Source organism: Pogoniulus pusillus, chromosome 15 (assembly GCF_015220805.1).
Source record: "Pogoniulus pusillus isolate bPogPus1 chromosome 15, bPogPus1.pri, whole genome shotgun sequence".
In the NCBI taxonomy this organism is placed as follows: domain Eukaryota; kingdom Metazoa; phylum Chordata; class Aves; order Piciformes; family Lybiidae; genus Pogoniulus; species Pogoniulus pusillus.
In genome coordinates, this window is record NC_087278.1 from 20,834,904 (window position 1) to 20,851,202 (window position 16,299).

The 16,299-nt window shown below is 52.9% G+C and overlaps 1 protein-coding gene across 1 annotated transcript in view; it reads left to right on the forward strand.

The window, feature by feature from the left end:
• Positions 1-16,299, forward strand: part of B4GALNT3 (beta-1,4-N-acetyl-galactosaminyltransferase 3) — a 67,395-nt gene that overhangs the window by 7,689 nt on the left and 43,407 nt on the right. The window lies entirely within an intron of this gene.

A 16,299-nucleotide genomic window follows, 5' to 3' on the forward strand; every position in this document is an offset into this window, starting at 1 on the left:
TCAATTAGGAGCAGCAGCAGCAGCACACTCAGCCCTGTTTTGTTGTAAGCAGGCCAGCTGGGAGAGCTTTATTTGGTTTAGATCAAAAAGGCCAAATAACCCAACAATCTGCCAAGCCCAAGTTTTCCATCCAACCCTACTGAGCTATAATTTTCCAAAGGTGTACCCTGAAAAGAAGTTGTCTGCCTCAGATAGGAGTAAATAGAAGAAGTCTTATTTTTCCATTGCTGTGTCTCTGAAATATCAATGTGTGCCTGGGTCAGAGGAGATGTTGTGAATGGCAGCTGTGAGCCATGCTCTGAACTCTTGTACCAATGGGAGGGAGCAGCTGCATCTACTTAGGAATTCAAAATAACATCCAAGCCAAAGTGGTAAGAATAGATGCACTATTAAAGTCTTTCCCAGGTCATGAGTCCTTTAAATGTCATCTAGTCCAGCCCTCCTGCAGTGAGTAAGGACAGAATCATAGAATCAGCCAGGCTGGAAGACACCTCCAAGCTCATCCAGTCCAACCTAGCACCCAGCCCTGGCCAATCAACCAGACCATGGCACTAAGTGCCCCAGCCAGGCTTGGCTTCAACACCTCCAGGGATGGTGACTCCACCACCTCCCTGGGCAGCCCATTCCAATGCCAATCACTCTCTCTGCCAACAACTTCCTCAGAACATCCAGCCTAGACCTTCCCTGGCACAACTTGAGACTGTGTCCCCTTGTTCTGTTGCTGCTTGCCTGGCAGAAGAGCCCAACCCCACCTGGCTACAGCCTCCCTTCAGGTAGCTGCAGGCAGCAATGAGCTCTGCCCTGAGCCTCCTCTTCTGCAGGCTGCACACCCCCAGCTCCCTCAGCCTCTCCTCACAGGGCTGTGCTCCAGGCCCCTCCCCAGCTTTGGCGCCCTCCTGTGGACACCTTCCAGTACTTCAACTCCTCTCTTGAATTGAGGAGCCCAGAACTGGACACAGCACTCAAGGTGTGGCCTGAGCAGTGCTGAGCACAAGGGCAGAAGAACCTCCCTTGTCCTGCTGCCCACACTGTTCCTGAGCCAGGCCAGAATGCCATTGGCTCTCCTGCCCACCTGGGCACACTGCTGCCTCATCTTCAACTACTCTCTACCAGCACCCCCAGGTCCCTTTCTGCCTGGCTGCTCTCAGCCACTCTGTCCCCAGCCTGCTGGTCCAACCTGACCTTGAATGTTTCCAGGGATGTGGTATCTACCACTTCCATTGTCCTTAAAACTAAAGAATGGAGCAAGGGTGAACCCTGGAATGGAAAGAAACTTCTCCACCTCTGGGATCCCCCTCTGTGGTGTCTTGACAGATTTTTTGTGTTGTGTTGGCATGGAAGACCAAGGGACCCCAGGTGCTCTCTGCCTGGAGGCTCTGTGTAGAGGTGCTCCCTAGGGGCAGGGCTGGGGAATGGGAAAGGAAGGTCCTTGGGACACTTGGCAATCAACTGAGGAGTGCTAGGAGACCTTGTGCAGGCCAGCTGCACTTCCTTGTCCTGATAGCAGGATGTCTGGATGCTTTGCCCCCTCGCAGCTGCTTTTGAGCATGGGAAACTGAGTTACTTGTGGTGACCTGGGTCAGACAGGGGTCACTGAGGACCCCTGACCTTCACAGAACAGTGGCTATCATTTTGTCCAGGCCCTCCTAATTTCAAGCCCTAGAATAACCTTCTTTGGCCACGCACATTGCCACCACAGTGGCCTCTTGATAACAGGAGCCACCTCACTGCATTCTGTTTTGGGTCCTATGAATACAGGGACCCTGGCCACTGGCACACAGTTTGCTGAGCTTCGAGGCCTTTGAGTTCTAAGGATGGTAGAAAGGTCTCCTAGCAGCAAGGTGAGGGGCTAAGGCAGATAGGTAATTGCAGGAGACTTGAAGGAAGAGGAAGAAGTGTCAGAGGTGAAACACCATCAGCTGCATGGTGGCAATGGTCATCACACATGGTGTGGATCAACCCAAAGGTCAAGGACAACTAATGGAGGTGGATTAGAATTAGATGATCCTTGCTCAAGTCCCTTCTCACTCAAACCATTGTGAGTGTGAGGCAGGCAGTGCTATGATGTGCTGCTGCGCTCACTTGCCCTGCAGTGTTGTGGCCTTGGCTAGCAAGTGCCGGCAGTCACCGTCCCTCTCTTGAGAAGTGCTGGCAGTCACCGTCCCTCTCTTGAGAAGTGCCTGCAGTCACCATCCCTCTCTTGGCAGTCACCATCCCTCTCTTGAGAAGTGCCTGCAGTCACCGTCCCTCTCTTGGCAGTCACCGTCCCTCTCTTGAGAAGTGCCTGCAGTCACCGGCCCTCTCTTGGCAGTCACCATCCCTGTCTTGAGAAGTGCCTGCAGTCACCGTCCCTCTCTTGGCAGTCACCGTCCCTCTCTTGAGAAGTGCCTGCAGTCACCGTCCCTCTCTTGGCAGTCACCGTCCCTCTCTTGAGAAGTGCCTGCAGTCACCGTCCCTCTCTTGGCAGTCACCGTCCCTCTCTTGAGAAGTGCCTGCAGTCACCGTCCCTCTCTTGGCAGTCACCGTCCCTCTCTTGGCAGTCACCGTCCCTCTCTTGAGAAGTGCCTGCAGTCACCGTCCCTCTCTTGGCAGTCACCGTCCCTCTCTTGGCAGTCACCGTCCCTCTCTTGAGAAGTGCCTGCAGTCACCGTCCCTCTCTTGAGAAGTGCCTGCAGTCACCGTCCCTCTCTTGGCAGTCACCGTCCCTCTCTTGAGAAGTGCCTGCAGTCACCGTCCCTCTCTTGGCAGTCACCGTCCCTCTCTTGGCAGTCACCGTCCCTCTCTTGAGAAGTGCCTGCAGTCACCGTCCCTCTCTTGGCAGTCACCGTCCCTCTCTTGAGAAGTGCCTGCAGTCACTGTCCCTCTCTTGGCAGTCACCGTCCCTCTCTTGAGAAGTGCCTGCAGTCACCGTCCCTCTCTTGGCAGTCACCGTCCCTCTCTTGAGAAGTGCCTGCAGTCACCGTCCCTCTCTTGGCAGTCACCATCTCTCTCTTGAGAAGTGACTGCAGTCACCATCCCTCTCTTGGCAGTCACCGTCCCTCTCTTGAGAAGTGCCTGCAGTCACCATCCCTCTCTTGGCAGTCACCGTCCCTCTCTTGAGAAGTGCCTGCAGTCACCATCCCTCTCTTGGCAGTCACCGTCCCTCTCTTGAGAAGTGCCTGCAGTCACCGTCCCTCTCTTGAGAAGTGCCTGCAGTCACCGTCCCTCTCTTGGCAGTCACCGTCCCTCTCTTGAGAAGTGCCTGCAGTCACCGTCCCTCTCTTGGCAGTCACCGTCCCTCTCTTGGCAGTCACCGTCCCTCTCTTGAGAAGTGCCTGCAGTCACCGTCCCTCTCTTGGCAGTCACCGTCCCTCTCTTGAGAAGTGCCTGCAGTCACTGTCCCTCTCTTGGCAGTCACCGTCCCTCTCTTGAGAAGTGCCTGCAGTCACCGTCCCTCTCTTGGCAGTCACCGTCCCTCTCTTGAGAAGTGCCTGCAGTCACCGTCCCTCTCTTGGCAGTCACCATCTCTCTCTTGAGAAGTGACTGCAGTCACCATCCCTCTCTTGGCAGTCACCGTCCCTCTCTTGAGAAGTGCCTGCAGTCACCATCCCTCTCTTGGCAGTCACCGTCCCTCTCTTGAGAAGTGCCTGCAGTCACCATCCCTCTCTTGGCAGTCACCGTCCCTCTCTTGAGAAGTGCCTGCAGTCACCATCCCTCTCTTGAGAAGTGCCTGCAGTCACCGTCCCTCTTGAGAAGTGCCTGCAGTCACCGTCCCTCTTGAGAAGTGCCTGCAGTCACCATCCCTCTCTTGGCAGTCACCATCCCTCTCTTGAGAAGTGCCTGCAGTCACCATCCCTCTCTTGAGAAGTGCCTGCAGTCACCATCCCTCTCTTGAGAAGTGCCTGCAGTCACCGTCCCTCTTGAGAAGTGCCTGCAGTCACCGTCCCTCTCTTGAGAAGTGCCTGCAGTCACCGTCCCTCTCTTGAGAAGTGCCTGCAGTCACCATCCCTCTCTTGAGAAGTGCCTGCAGTCACCATCCCTCTCTTGAGAAGTGCCTGCAGTCACCGGCCCTCTCTTGAGAAGTGCCTGCAGTCACCGTCCCTCTCTTGGCAGTCACCGTCCCTCTCTTTGTGCGGTGTTCAGTGTGTGGAACAGGTTGTGCAGCAAAGCCAAGCCATACGTCAGCTGTGCAGCTTCTCCCCCAGATGCTAGGCCTGCATCCTTGCCGTTTCAGCTTCTTGGCTGGAGCTCCAGCCCTGTGCCTGTAGGGTGCTTTAGCTCTGAAGGACTCTTCCCAGTGGTTATAATTTGTCTGCTCTAATTCTCCATTCCCAGAATCGTTGTGTCCCTTCCTGCTGATGCCGAGACGGGCACCCAGACAGCAGTCTGGGTATTATTTGATAACCACTTCGCCTTTCTGTTTCTCTTCCTCTGCTTGTCCCACAGGTTGTGTAGTCTCTTTTGCTTAAGCCCAGCGTGTGCACCTTTTTGTAATCCGTGGGTGATGGCTCTCTAGGACTGTCCCCCTGCCCCACAAACATCTGTATGGATCCAAGCTCACACGGCTCCTAGAAAGAGCTTCCGTGACAAACACAGCCTGACTGGTGGCCTGGGAAAGAAAGTTTAGTGAAGTGACTCCCAGAGCACAAGCTGGGAGGTTGCGGCTGTCAGCCTCTGCAGGCAAGGCCTGACCCGCAGCGCCCGTTTGGCGGCGGAGGCAGCGCTGCTGTGGGGAGGCAGCGCTGCTGTGGGCAGGCGGCGGAGGCAGCCTCCCGTAGGAGCGGTGTGTGCCGTGCGCCGCTTGCCTGCTCCGGCGCTAGGTCCCGCGGTGCACCAGCTCCAGGTCGCTCCAAGAGTCTCTAAAACACATCTGAGCCTGCTGGACGTTTGCAGCCTGCATTACCGCCTGGGGCAGAAAGCAAGTCCTGCGAGCACGGCCTGAGTCCTGCGAGCAGATCCCCTTGGGGGGCTGCCGTTTGGCCTAGCTTTTGAGAGCCAGCAGGGCTCCTCCCGTGCCTGCCGCGGCCTTACATGTAGCTGGCATGTGCCAGCTGCAGGCAGCATCTCACCGCCCTGCTGCCCAGCTTTCCACGGCGGTTGAGCTGCGGCTGCCTGGGTGGAGAACTGGAGGCTAAAATTAGCAGGGAGCTGCTCTTCTCTTGCCAAATGCTGTGCCTGACCCAGCTGAGCCTGGTGCGGGGAAGAGGAAAACAGGCTCAGCTCTCCCAGCGCAGAGTGCCCGGCACGCCTGCCGGCTCCTTGGTGGCCTCGTTGCACGGGGAGGGCACTCCCCACCGTCCGGTGCTTGGAGGAGTGCTGAGACAGTGGAGAGAGTAGGATATCGCCAGGACACTACTCAGGACACAGTAGGAAATCTTGATTCTCACAGCTCTGTTTCCTTCTCAGCCTCCCTTTGAATATCTAAACAGCCAGGGAGGCCAAGTCTTGCTCTTGGATCTCATCAGACCTGCGAACATCTTGCTCAGGGGGGTTAGCTGCCTTAGGAGAACTAACCTGTGTTCACTGCGTGCACCCCACCAGAACAACCTGCTGCAGATTCTGCTGCCCCCACACTAAAGGGGCAGCTGTCGGTGCTCCGTTGTGGGGCAGGCTTCAAGAGGGCACTGTGGTCTGATAGCTACAGCACAGCCCTGATGCGGTGGCTACAGCAGAGATGAGAGTGCATGGCAGTGCCCAGCAGCCCTGGTGTGGTGGTTACAGCAGAGATAGAGTGCATGGCAGTGCCCAGCAGCCCTGGTGTGGTGGTTACGGCAGAGTTGAGAGTGCATGGCAGTGCCCAGCAGCCCTGGTGTGGTGGTTACAGCAGAGATGAGAGTGCATGGCAGTGCCCAGCAGCCCTGGTGTGGTGGTTACAGCAGAGTTGAGAGTGCATGGCAGTGCCCAGCAGCCCTGGTGTGGTGGTTACAGCAGAGATAGAGTGCATGGCAGTGCCCAGCAGCCCTGGTGTGGTGGTTACAGCAGAGATAGAGTGCATGGCAGTGCCCAGCAGCCCTGGTGTGGTGGTTACAGCAGAGATAGAGTGCATGGCAGTGCCCAGCAGCCCTCTCTGCTGCTGAGCATCCAAGGCTTTGGAACAAGCTGCTTCAGCAGCCCTTGCCCCAGCTGGGCTCTATAGCAAACATGTCAATGATAATTGCTGTTTATCCTTGTGACATTCTTAATGCCTATGAATCAAGAAACATTACTTTGGCTCCAAATGACTTGAATGCAGGCAGAAAGCCTCCTCTTTCATTACTGCTTGCTGTGCTGGACCTAGCCTGCTATGTGGGTACAATCCTGCTGGTTTGGCTGCCCCAGGCATGCTCCCATCATGTCTTTTGAGAGCCAGCTTTGCTAGCGTGTGTAATGCAGCAGCAGGAACTTGCATAGCCCCTGCAGAACACAGGTCTTGCCTCTGACCTTCCCCATTCATTGCACAGTCTGGGGCAAGAAATAGATGGGAAAATGCCTGAATTGCACAGTCTGGGGCAAAAAATTGATGGATGGAAAGATGCAGAGAGGGACCTGGTGCCTTAAAACCTATCCTGCCTTTTATTCCTGGCCTCAAGAAAGGCCTATCTGCAGTACGTGCAGGGGTAGCACAGTGGCAAACAGTGACCATTGTAGGGAGGATTGCAGAGCTGTGGATGTTATATTGGTTCTGATAGCTCAGGAGGCAATCTGAGAGACACCAGGGGTGTGATGAAGCAAAACAAGCCCCACCTGACAGCCTAATGAAGCTCAGGATACACATAAATGAGGTTTGCCTGGCGATCTTTATTTTCAGCAAGGGTTGGTGGGTGTTGATGTGGGGCAAAAGCTGCACCAGCTGCAGGAAGGAGAAGCAGGAAGGCATGTTCATGGTCTGCCTGACAACTGTTTCTGCTGAAAGGGAGGTGAAATCCCCCTTTTCCTGTCAACAGCAGTGAAATGAGAGCCGCTGAGATGGGTGTCTGCACTATCTGTGTCTTGTGCATTTGGCCAGCTGGTTTGGGAAGTGGGAGTTGTGTGTGCAGAGGATGCACATCAACTCTGCCAAGTCTCCCTTGTGTTAGGTGTATGGGAAGGAGAGAGCTGCAGGACCTGGAGAGGATGCAGTACTGCTGGAGTCTATCCTTGCTCCAGTGTCAGCTCCAGGCACAGGTGCCTTCACCCTGCAAGCACCACTCTGTGGTTTTCGTGCCAGTAAAGGAAAGGAAACAACTTTCAAGGGAGTCTTCAGCTTCCCTTTCCTCTCCCCTGCTGGAGGTAGGCTGAGGAATGTCTACATGAAGGACATCAAAGTATTTTTAGCATGGATAAAGAAAAGCGAAATACAAAGTAGGTGGGAAAATGTGCCTGCTGCAGCACAGAGGAATTGCACTCTGTGCTGGGCCAGCTGGGGACTACTGCTTTTGCTGGAGAGGATTGATGTGTCTGAAACCCAGCAAGGTGGAGAAAGCACCACCAGCTGCAGGCCAGCCAGGAGGCTGGGGGAGAAAAGGTGGCTGTGTCCTGCTCTTCCTCCTTCATACAAGTCTGACAAGTCCTTTAGTACAAGATTTATTCCTGATGCTGGCACCCTGCATTCCTGGCAGTTCCTGGCTCCCTGTGTTGGCACTGGGAATGCACAAAGGCTGGAGCCGGGGTGAACCTGTTGAGCATTGGCATTGTTGGGGCTCAGTGCTTAAGCCAGTTGTGTCACTTGGGCTAACAAGCCTAAGAGGAAGGAATTGTCTTTGCCCAGATAAATACTGTTCTGTGATGAAAAAATGCCTTTTTCCTGTGCTTGCTGGTAACAATGAGAGGGACCTCCTTGCTCTTAATAATCATAATATACTGGAGGAGGAGGAGGAAATTGTTCTTCCATGTTCTCTTCCCCTTGCTGAACTCTGCCCTGGCATTGTATCCTGGCAAAAACACTGATCTCTAACGAGACAGACACTTGAAATGTCGTGCCTGTGCTGCCTGAGGCTATCCGGGAAGAGGCTTCTCTGGCAGCTGCAGCGCTGGGCAGCTCTGTCCCTGCCAGGCAGGCTGCCAGCATGCTTGCACAAGGCCCTGCAGAGCTGCTGGGAAGATGCTGTAAGACAGATGCTGTGTAATATGGAAGGACCCCGTTGGGAGGGGGCTGGTGTGTCCCCTGAAAATGGGACAGCATGTGTTCCCAGCAGCTTGGCAAAGGAAAAGTTAAACTTGGCCCTGTGCTAAATTTACCTCTGTAGCCAGGGTTTAAAATGCACTACTGCATTGGTAGCCTGGAGCACAGGGGCTGTGAGGAGGGCACAGCTCATTGCTCTCTACAGCTGCCTGAAGGGAGGGTGGAGCAAGGAGAGGGCAGCCTCTACTCCTGGGTGCCAAGCAACAGGAACAGAGGAAACAGTTCCAAGCTGCAGCAGGGGAGGTTCAGGCTGGAGGCTGGGTGCTAGGGAATATTTCTTCCCAGAGAGGGCTCTCAGACCTTGGAATGGTCTGCCCAGGACAGTGCTGGCGTCCCCATCTCTGGAGGTGTTCCAGCAGTGTGTGGAGCTGGTGCTTAGGGACATGGTTTAGTGTTGACCCTACAGTGCTGGGTCGAGGGTTGGACTGGATGAGCTTGGAGCTCTCTTCCAACCAGATGTGTTCTGTGATTTTGGTATTCTCCATCTGAGTTGTAGGGAACATCACAGCACAGTCATGCCTGTTTACACTCTTCTCCATTGTCAAAACAAAGCTGCTCTGGACTATATTTAGCTTAGCTTCAGTGCCGAGTTGAGGGTTAGACTGGATGAGCTTGGAGGTCTCTTCCAGCCAGAGGTGTTCTGTGGTTCTGCTGCCTCTCCTCTGCAGAGTTGATCACCTGCAAGGTCTGCTGAGATTGCTTCTCAGTGTCAAGTTGCCAAAATCTACAGAGATACCTTTTGGGGCTCTGAAGATGTAAAGGCTGCTTATAATTCATGTTTTCAGGCCTTGGAGTGCTTCAGGTGGCCTGCCACTGCCACCTGCCAATACTTCCCCAAGGTGGTTCATTACCTGTGAGAGGTAAAGCTCTCCAGTCAGGTGTACAGAGATGAGAGTGAAGCTATCCAGACTCAAGCATCACTCGTTTGAGGGAAACACCTATGCTCGTTGACATGTGGAAAATTGAGGTGCTGATTCTTGTTTGCTCTTTCGGTGCTGATCTTTTGGGTGCATTTTCTGTCTTACTTTCATTTCACAGTTACTTTTTCCATTTTACACCCACTTTTCCCCCCCACTGTTTCATAATAACACTCACCCACTGTCCTGTGTAGTATCTTTCTTTTACCAAGGAGGGCAATTTCTAGCTCCACTGAAACTACACAGTTGGTTTAAAAATGTTTGGCACCATCCTACAAACTTAAAGACCTTCCAGAAAGGACTTGACATCTTTTGGGTTTCCTTCTTTTTGCCTTTTTTACTCCTCTATTGCTGCCTCAGCTTCAGCTACTCTCTACCAGCACCCCCAGGTCCCTCTCTGCCTGGCTGCTCTCAGCCACTCTATCCCCAGCCTGTAGCACTGCTTGGGGTTGTTGTGGCCAAAGTGCAGAAGCCTGCACTTGGCCCTGTTAAATCTCATCCCGTCCAGCCTGTCTGCTGCACCGCACAGCTTGGTGTGGTCAGCAAACCTGCTGAGGCTGCACTCAATGCTTCTGTCCATGGCACAGACAAAAATGTTGAACAGGACTGGTCCTAGGACTGATCCCTGAGGGACTCTGCTTGTCCCTGGCCTCCACTTGGCCATGGAGCCATTGACAGCCACTCTCTGGGTGCAGCCATCAAGCCAGTTCTTTATCCATGTAGTGGTGCACCCATCAAACCCGTGTGTCACCAGCTTGGAGACCAGGATGTGGTGCAGGACAGTGTCAGAGGCCTTGCTTAGGTCCAGGTAAATGCCATCAGTTGCTCACCTCTCATCTATGAATGTTGTGACCTCTTCATAGAAGGCCACCAGGTTTGTCAGGCAGAAAACAAAAGGTCTAATCTAATTCTGCATCTTGTGCTAAGGTGAGTCTCACGATAATGCCTTTTAAGTCTCTTGTGCTCCAGAGGCCACCTGTGCACCTCATACTGAGCACACCTAACCAAACCTGTTTGCTCCAGACTTAAGAACTGTTATTTCCCATCGGATTAACTGTAGCACCTGCACTTCACTTTCTGTTGTTTCAGGTGTCCAGGGAATTTGATGCTGAGCTTTACGGCTTGGCAGAAAGCTGAGCTTGTGCTAGGGCAATTTTACATGCACTTTGCTGATCCAAGGTGGCCTGCCTGGAGCTGATCTGCAATGAACACCTAATTGCAGCTCTTCCCCTTCTGAGCCTGAGGAGGCCATAGTATGAAGTGGAGATGAGGGGTTTAGTAGCAAAGTAGTTTGCTGCTGCCCTTGAATGACCTGCTGACAGTGGTGCACTGTTTTACAGAGCAGAGGTACGTGGGCCGTGCCAGCAGTACAATTCTGCATGGAACCCTTGCATGCTGCAGCCATTTTCTTGGTTGTACAGAGCTGGGGTGTGGGACACTTCATTTAATTCTACCTTAAGTTTTAACTGCTGTTTTAACATTAGCTTTAAAGGGATTTGTAAGATTGCAGACTTAGATGCTGCATTGAGACACTCTGGGTGATGGAGGTTGCGTAGGAATGGGCTGCCCGGGGAGATGGTGGAGTCACCATCCCTGGAGGTGTTTCAAAGAAGAGTGGATGTGGTGCTTGAGGCCATGGTCTAGTGATGAGGGATGCTGTGATGAAGGTTGGACTGGATGATCCTGGTGGTCCTTTCCAGCCATAGCAATTCATAATGATTAGATGTTGTGCTGAGAGATTTGGTTTAGTCAAGGACTGGTCAGTGTGAAACAAGTGATTGGACTCGATGGTCTCAAAGGTCTTTTTCAGTCTAAGGAATTCTGTGATTCTGCACTTGTCATGAACCAGAGGAGCAAGTGGGTTCAGGCTCTGTTAAATGAGCTGTCCCACCAGTCTTTGTCCCTGGTGGACAGAGGGTTTCTCTTGCCCTCCCTCATGCCAAGGCTTCTCTCTGTGTGGGATACTCATGCAGTGAAAGTGCCACAGGCAAGAGAATTCAGTAAGTAATATTTGTGTTGCTGTCTCCCCCATAGATGTGTCCTAAGGAATCATTACACATAGGTACACGTGGGCACATCACAGAGGTGTGCTGGAATTTCTGTACCCACTCCCTGCCCAGGGGAAGCCAGGAGCACCTGGCTCACCCCAGTATGTGTGTCTGTGCTTGGAGCACATCTGGCTGCTCTATGCTGCTGCATCATCTTGCCTCACCTCCCAGCTTCCCCACCTGCACCAATGGGGAGAGACACCCAAAACCCCACACTGCTCTGCTTTTCCTTGCAAAACCTCTTTCATCACACTGAGATGTTCCATCCTGTCATCTCTGAAGCTGTCCACCCACCTCAGCTCACAGCTTTGTGCTGCTCAGTGCTCTCTGGGTGTGTAGATGAGCTCCCCCTGTTACTCCTTTTCACCTGTACCTGTCCACCCTAACCTGTAAGTGCCTGCATACCATCGACCTTGCCTGCTTAGTGCTCTTCAGGGTGTTCATAGCCTTTCTCTCTCCTACTGAGGGACTGGGACTGCACAGCTTGTTGTACATTATGGGGTTCTGCCCTTCTGGGGTCCTCTGAGCTGCAGAGCAACATTCATAGATGTGAGATCCTGGAATAAAGCAGCTGTGATATGGCCATGGAACTTGTAAGTTTCCTTTCTAGAGTTGCAACCATACATTTCCGTTTCAGATTCTGACACCATCCTGCTCCAGCTGCTCACCAACCTGATCCTTGCACTGTGAGGGGAGTCACAGCCTCCCCCAGCACCGCTCTCCCAGTGCATCCCAACTGGCAGTCCCCTCTGTCTTTGAGCACCTGTCCCCCTCCTCCTCTTCTGCACATATTGAGATACTGCAGCTTGTCCAGAGAAGGGTGACAGAGCTGGTGAGGGGCCTGGAGCACAGTCCTGTGAGGAGAGGCTGAGGGAGCTGGGGGTGTGCAGCCTGCAGAAGAGGAGACTCAGGGCAGACCTCACTGCTGTCTACAACTACCTGAAGGGAGGCTGTAGCCAGGTGGGGTTGGTCTCTTCTGCCAGGCAATCAGCAACAGAACAAGGGGACACAGTCTCAAGTTGTGCTGGAGGAGGTCTAGGCTGAATGTTAGGAGGAAGTTGTTGGCAGAGAGAGTGATTGGCATTGGAATGGGCTGCCCAGGGAGGTGGTGGAGCTGCCATGCCTGAAGGTGTTGAAGCCAAGCCTGGCTGGGGCACTTAGTTGATTGTCTGTGGCTGGGTGCTAGGTTGGACTGGATGATCTTGGAGGTCTCTTCCAACCTGGTTGATTGTCTGGTTCTCTCTAGCCCTGCCCTTTCTCACTGTGCATGTGGCTTGCAGTATCTGTTGCCTGTGCTTGTTTTGTCTGCAGTGAGCTAACTTTGCTGGAGCATTGATCTGAAAGAGGGCAGGAGTCTCTCTGCCCCTAAGGCACAGTACAACACAGCAGCCCGTTGGCACTATGCAGTCAGTAGGCATTTTCTTTCTGCCCCCCTTATCTGCTTGGTGAAGCTCACTCAGGGCTCTCATGCAGCTTTTTCTCTCCTTGGCCTGCAGCATTCCTTGCTGATCCCACCCTGGGTCTTTCTGCACTGTGTGTGTGCCTCTGCAGAGCAGGAGTACGCCTGGGTGTGAGTGTTTGCATAGAGCAGTAGTTACTCAGGGAGTGTACACACGTTCTTTAGCAGTTTGTTCCTCAGGTGTTTTACAAAGGCTTTCTTAATCTCTTTTTGCTTGATCAGAGATGCCAAGATCTTATTTCTCTCCCCAGTGTTGTTTTTTAGTCTCCAAATGCTGGCAGGTATGCCAAGTACCTGAAGGTGTTGGGCACCTTCATAAAGCAAACACCAAGAAACTACTACGCCTCAACAGGCAGGCAGCTTAGATCAAAGAGTTGCCACCTGTAGCTCACTAGGGTGAGAAGAATATTTTCTGGGGGAAAAAAATCAAATTTCTGAGAAATCATTCTTAATTTCTGAGGGCCTTTGTGCTCCTGTTAGCCAAGGTAATAGATATAATTCATAGAATCATAGAATCAGCCAGGGTGGAAGAGACTCCAAGCTCATCCAGTCCAACCTAGCACCCAGCCCTGGCCAATCAACCAGACCATGGCACTAAGTGCCCCAGCCAGGCTTGGCTTCAACACCTTCAGGGACAGCGATTCCACCACCTCCCTGGGCAGCCCATTCCAATGCCAATCACTCTCTCTGGCAACAACTTCCTCCTAACATCCAGCCCAGACCTCCCCTGGCACAACTTGAGACTGTGTCCCATTCTTCTGTTGCTGGGTGCCTGGCAGAAGAGACCAACCCCACCTGGCTACAACCTCCTTTCAGGTAGTTGTAGACAGCAATGAGGTCTGCCCTGAGCCTCCTCTTTTGCAGGCTGCACACCCCCAGCTCCCTCAGCCTCTCCTCACAGGGCTTGTCTGTCCAGTCACTGCAGCATCTTCTTGAGAGGTTAACAGGGCACAGCAGTGCACAAATAACACTAAGGCAGTCAGCAGGGATATTGAAATTTTAACCCTATAATTAATTCTCCCCTTTTCCCCCCATTAAACTTCACAACTGAATGTGAAGGACACATCCTTCTGCCTCACTGATGCATGGGAGAGGGACAGGTCTGTCTCATCCACATGTGAAGGGAACTTCAAATGGTGTGACCAGCAGGAGTAGGGAGGTGATCATGTCCCTGTACTCAGCACTCATGGGACCACGCCTCGAGTACTGTGTCCAGTTTTGGTCACCAAAGTACAGGAGGGACATTGAGGTGCTGGAGTGGGTGCAGAGAAGGGCAACGATGCTGGGGAGAGGTCTGGCAAACATGGCCTGTGAGGAGCGGCTGAGGGAGCTGGGGGTGTTTAGTATGGAGAAGAGGAGGCTGAGAGGGGACCTTATTGCCCTCTACAACTACCTAAAAGGAGGTTGCAGTGAGGCTGGAGCTGGTCTCTTCTGAATTACTAATGGTAGGACGAGAGGAAATGGTTTCAAGTTGAGTCAGGGGAGGGTTAGGTTGGCTGTTGGGAGGAAGTTCTTTACTGAGCAGGTGGTCAGGCACTGGCACAGGCTGCCCAGGGAGGTGGTGGAGTCACCATCCCTGGAGGTGTTTAAGATGGGAGTGGATGTGGCACTTGAGGCTGTGGTCTGGTGATGAAGGATGCTAGGATGCAGGTTGGACTGGCTTATCCTTGTGGTCCTTTCCAGCCATGGTGATTCATAGTGATTGGATGTTGTGCTGAGGGATTTGGTTTAGTCAAGGACTTGTCAGTGTGAAACTGATGATTGGACTCAATGAGCTTGAAGGTCTTTTCCAAACTAAGAAATTCTGTACCTTGTGCAGAGTGTCTCCTTGGTAGGCCATGAGCTTTCTGGCCTCTGCAAGATTTCCTCTCCTGGCACAGCCCATCAGTGATGGACTTGATAGCTTTCCTGCAGGAAGGCTTTGATGTGAAGGTCTGTCTGGGGAATTGGTGTCAGTCACTGCACACTGCCTCTTTGCTTACTGGAGAGGAGGCTGTGCTGGCTCCCAAGGGCAGGTTGTTGCAGGAAGCTTTTCTGCCTTTTCATAGCCCTAACTCATGGACATTCCCTGCCCTGCCTGAGGATTCTGCCTTTAGAAATTGAGGACAGAAAAAGGCAGCTGTGCTTCTGAATATCAGGAACAGTGTGGCCAGCAGGACAAGAGAGGTTCTTCTGCCCCTGTATTTAGCACTGCTCAGGCCACACTTTGAGTATTGTGTCCAGTTCTGGGCTCCTCAATTCAAGAGAGATGCTGAGGAGATGGAAGGTGTCCACAGGAGGGGGACAAAGCTGGTGAGGGGCCTGGAGCACAGCCCTGTGAGGAGAGGCTGAGGGAGCTGGGGGTGTGCAGCCTGCAGAAGAGGAGGCTCAGGGCAGACCTCACTGCTGTCTGCAACTACCTGAGCAAAGGCTGTAGCCAGGTGGGGTTGGGCTCTTCTGCCAGGCAAGCAGCAACAGAAGAAGGGGACATAGTGTGAAGTTGTGGCAGGGCAGGTCTAGGCTGGATGTTGTTAGGAAGTTGTTGGCAGAGAGAGTGATTGGCATTGGAATGGGCTGCCCAGGGAGGTGGTGGAGTCACTGTCCCTGGAGGTGTTCAGTCAAATCCTGGCTGGGGCACTTAGTGCCATGGTCTGGTTGACTGGCCAGGGCTGGGTGGTAGATTGCACTGGCTGAGCTTGGAGGTCTCTTCCAACCTGCTTGATTCTATGATTCTGTGATTCCCTACAAGTGGTGCAAGCAATTTCACTTGTTTGAGACCTGCATCATGTAGCTTTTTCCTCCAAACCTCCATTCACACGAATCAGACTGAAGCAACTCAGTGAAGGTCTCATTCAGAGTAACCAGCACTGAAACACTTGCTAGGTGGCCTGGGGATAGTGCTTGCAGGTTTGCAGTGTCTGAAGGGGACCTGTATGAAGGCTGGGTAAAGAAAGGGCTTGCAATGATAGGAGGAGGGGCAATAGTTTGAAATTGGAGCAGGGCAGATTTAGGTGAGACATGAAGAGAAAGTTCTTTACAATGAGAATGGTAAAATACTGGAACACCTTGCCCAGGGATGTAGTTGAGGCCTTGTCCCTGGAGACATTCGAGTTCAGATGTGACATTGCCCTGAGCATCTGTACCTAGTTGAGGGTGTTCCTGCTCGCTGCAGAATAAGAGGACTTCTGAGGGTCCTCTCCAGCCTCCTGCAGTCTGTGACTCTGTGCTGGCCTGTGGTAGCAGCAGGCAGGTGTGCACTGGGGAAGAAGGAGCTCCAGTTTGCTCTAGCAGCCACCTCTCCTTCACACAAGGCACTGGAGAGTCAGCTGCAGTAGGCTGCATCCTACTCCATCTGATGTCAGCAGGCTTTTCACAGCTGATCTCCAGGGGAAGACTGTTTGGCTTCTGTCCTTTTGCTGAAGGATAGACACAGGTGCCTGGAAATGCATAAATATTATGGTTTGTGTTGGCACCCAGGCCAGCCCTAACTCCTCATACTACATTTAGCATCTACTTTTAATGAGTCCCCGATGACCCAGTTTCTTACTAACTATTGCACTATTCCCAAGCAAAGTACTCAGGATTGTTGTTGTCTCTGCAGACCTTTATCTAGCAGTATTTTGTCACAGAGACCAACCCCACCTAGCTACAGCCTCCCTTCAGGTAGCTGCAGGTAGCAATGAGCTCTGCCCTGAGCCTCCTCTTCTGCAGGCTGCACACCCCCAGCTCCCTCAGCCTCTCCTCACAGGGCTGTGCTCCAGGCCCCTCACCAACTTG